Genomic DNA, 4,265 nt, shown 5'->3' on the forward strand with positions numbered 1-4,265 from the left:
GTGCGGTCGCCCTTGTTCAGGTCTTCCCACCGCGAGCCTGGCCAGCCAGGGCAGCACCGCGGGCTCCGAGGCGCTGCCGCTGCTGCCTCAGGTGGTGATGCACACTCCGGAGGGCACCTTCCCATCCCTGAGCCGGCCACGGGACTGCCAAGCCTGAGCGTGCACAAATGCACACGTGTTGGACTGGGAGAGCACTGGCACGGAAACACGGCTGCACCCCAGCAGGACCAGGCTAAGGTTGATCTCTCCTCCACGGAAGCCTCAGCCGTTGGTGGACATGAGATGGTTTGTAAAGTGCAAAGTACTGTAGTTAGGTCACTGGGCTGAACTAGCAACTGAGCCTAAATTACGCCAGTCTGTGAGCCAAGAGGCAGTCATTGCTATCAGTAACTACGTGATGGCGAGGGCACACATGCATGTCTGCAGACATATGCGAAGAGGCAGACAAAGCTGTGCTCTGGTTCTGGGGGTCTCGTAGTTTTATTTATTCTATTTCTAATGAAATGTTAGAACTAAACAAGGAAACTGTTGCAGCACTAAGGCAAACTTAGCTCCAACAGCACTGTTTCTGGCCATTTTGGGGGTAAGATGGGTAAAGAGGCAAAGCAAATGCTTTCTGCAGCAGCCACCCAGGGTTTGTGCTGAGCATGTTTGGAGGCCAAGCCACGACTGGAGAGCCACACCACAGACAAGTATAGCGTGGACATCAGAGCCTGCGAGCACTTTGCTCTCCAGCTCTAGAACTATTTTTAAAGATCCTGACCTGGTTACGGACCTGCAGAAACCTGGCAGGTGGGAAGGAGCAAACACAGGGACCTTCTCCATGATTTGAAAATAATTACTAGCTGTGGATGTAGTCACCTAGCCTTATTATCCCCACCCATCCCATGTTTGCCTTCTCCTCCAACCCTCTGAATGTGACACTCTCTTGTCTTGGCTTCAGTGCATCAGGAGGCTTTTCAGGGCCAGACGTACGGTCTGAGCGTGACCCAGGAGCTGTGGTGCCATGGGGCAGCCAGGGGAGGCTGACAGCCCTCCAGTGCAGGAGCTAAGGCTGAGCCCGCAGCCTGCTCCTTTATGCCAAGGAATTTTTTGCTGCAGGTGCCAGGTAATTCCTGGTATCGCTGGCAGGCGATCCTTCTGGCTATTCGCAGCAGTGCTTTAATTCAGCCCACCTATGTTCACACAAAGCCCCTATGCAAGAACAACCCCAGGCAGAGCTTACATGAAGTTAGCTACCCAGAAAGTTTTGTTTACAGTGAAGCTAAAAAGTGACACCCCACTTTTTGTCTTAGAAAGCAGTGGAGAAACCTCTCCTATGGTGAAGCACCTATAAGAAAAATGGTACTTTTACACCCAGGTTTATCACAGCATTCGCTGTGTGCAGATAAATGAAAAGAAATCAGCCACTGAGTGACAGAACTGGGTTTCCTGATACCTCATTATTTTAGCACAGCTCGTCTGTGAGGCACAGGGCAAATGACTGTAAATAATTATGACTAAATTCCCCTTGTGACATGTAAGAACCAGCATTTGTTTTCTGATGCATTAACCCAGCAGTTTTGCTTATACTCTTATAAAGGGACTAAGAAGACAGATGCTCCCCTGCAGATGTCAGGGGGTCAGTTTGGCCCCGCGCCAAACTAGCAACAAGGGGAAGCCTGTGCATGGGCATGCAGAGGGCAAATGCACACTGCACAGTAGGAAATAGGGCTGCCAAGCCACACACCCCATTAAGCAGCATGAGAAGAGGCCAGAGAGGTTACTATTGGGCAAGGATAAAAAGGTGAAAAGAAAAAAATCCTCCATGCAGCGTGGACTGATCTCTGCACCATAAGCCAGGCTAAGAGGTACTAGTTTAGACATCGTGGAAATGCAGCATTGTTAAATAATTTGCGTCATCTGCCACTGGGGACTCAGGCGCACATGTTAGGTGGCCATTTATCCATGTGTTTTCTCTATCCCGGAGTATTGTGCCGAAGAGAAGTCAGCTATCAGGATGTCACATCTGTGCACAGACCTGGGCTGCTTCCCGGGGCTTCTGCACCTGCATTTGGGCCAAAGGAGCAGAGGGAAGAGGACCGAGGGGTACCTGAGGTTCTCCTCAAGATCGTCCCATATTCCAGGACTACGTGGGAACTGAGTCAGTCTCCAGCCTAGGTCAGAGGCAATCTTCAGCTGTGTGTTGGCAGCCGAACCTGCAAAAGTGGCATAAAAGTGGGCATTAGTGTCAGCCTCATTTTATAAACCGTCACCACTGCTTATGCATCATGCAGCTTTGAGTATCTGCATTAAGTACATGAAAACCAAGGCAGCAATTATCTAGCCTCCCGTGCTGCCTGCATGAGGTCTACAGAGCATCACACATGATGGAGAAGAGCTGTTGTACAGCAGTAATCCAGCAGGCCTCTCTAGATTTGCTTCATTTTGAGCTGCAATTTCTGGGCCAGATGGGCTTTTAACATGTCGCATTTGCCTTTATACCACCTTATATAAGTAGCACTCGATGCTGTTGCACGAAATAATTCAAGCCACAATCTTCTTAAGCTGAGGTATAGGGCGATGTGCAGAAAGAAGGGCCCTTCAAGGAGATACTCCTCCCAGTTTTAAGCATGTAGCTTTATAAGTAACGCCGAGGTCCTCCTCCATCCAAAGGCAAAGGCTCTCCCAGAGAGCAATGCAGGGGAGCAACCATCATCGATAACCACGCAGCCTGCCTTCAGGCAGGAGTGGTTTGTTTCTGTAGTTATAGGAGACAGCAGAGTTCAGCTCTCTATCATTGCATGCTCTGCCTTAAAACAGAAGTGCTAGGGGGTACGTTTGCAGCAAGTATAAACTCCTCTGTGAAGGGGCCTGGCACGGCAGAGCAGTGTCTGCACGGAAGGAAGCTTTATTGGCGTGGATGGACCTGTTTGTTCCTGATAACCAGAAATGTGCAGCCTTGCAGCCTCCACGCACGCCTGCTCAGCTGCTCTCTCTCGCTGGCAACGTGGCTGTGTCCTTGACCAACTTTCCTGCCCAGCAAGCACAGCCTCCGCAATGTTTTTTCCAAGCTGCCCGTTGCAGCTCTGTTGGCTGTCAGGGGTGGCTGTGTCCAGGCTCTCCCCCTACCTGGATGTTCCCCCCTGCCCACTCCAAACTTCAACCTTAAAAAAAAAATTGAAAGAAAAAAAAAAAAGGTATTTGCTGATGAAGGCTCTGGCAGCTGTTCGCTGTACTCATCAAAGAAAAGGAAGTGCCAATTATTTCCTTGTACAAACTGTTTCTGTAATCAAAGAGCTCTGCGGTTCAGTTGCAAATGCTGATTCCCTCCCACCCCACACACAGCCCATGCATGGGTCACAGGCCCGAGCAGGAGGTAGCTGGCTGCCCACACCCTCATCAGTTTCTACTTTCACACAGCAATGCTCATACCTTTGTTTTCCTTGTGACATTCACCATTTCCTCGTGGAGTGAGGACATGCGACGGGGCAGGCTGCTGGGGGCACATTCACACTTGAGTCGGCGCTGCCGACTCCAAGCCCAGCAAGTTTCCCATGAACAAGCGCAAACACTTCATGTCCCCAACCCCAGAGCATCTTGCCAAACTGGGAGGGTGGCAGAGCAGGGAAGGGAGTCATGTTTTTACTGGGAAGTGTCCCTCCCATCCCCCTCATTTGCTGTGGTAAGGCTCTTATAGCCAAACAGGGAAAAATTACTCATGGCCCATCTGGAGCATCCTGGTGAAAGCTGGAAAGAGCTCTTCCCAAGGACCTCCCAGGCCCTGGGACCTCCGTGGCTCACGGCCCCACTCACAGGGGCTCAGACTTGGTGGCAACAAGGAAAGCCATATGCAAACATGCCACCAGAGAACACATGCCAAGAAAAAAGAAAGCCTTTTTGTGCTGTTATTTTTTCCAGTGCCGGCAGTCATAATTTTGTTTCTGTTTTAATTTGGGGTTTTTTTTAAACACCGATAGATACAGTATTTCCTGGAGAAGCCTCTCTTATCTCCTAAAACAGTAAACTCTTCAGACTAGGAAATCAAGCTGGGAAAAACCAAACAGATCTTTGGCCTTCATATGCCCCCATCCAACCACCTGGCAAGATGGACCAGTATCTCAGGCGGACCGAGATGTGGGCTCCCAGCCACTGTGCAGCGGCGCAGCCCCTGTGACCTTACAGCAGCTGATGTTCTCATCCGTTACTTCTGCATTGTTCATCTCAGCGTGCTATCCTCCCCTCCAGATTTCGTACAGAAAAATACAAAGAACACAGAAACACAG

The sequence above is a fragment of the Haliaeetus albicilla genome, chromosome 2, assembly GCF_947461875.1.
Source record: "Haliaeetus albicilla chromosome 2, bHalAlb1.1, whole genome shotgun sequence".
In the NCBI taxonomy this organism is placed as follows: Eukaryota; Metazoa; Chordata; class Aves; order Accipitriformes; family Accipitridae; genus Haliaeetus; species Haliaeetus albicilla.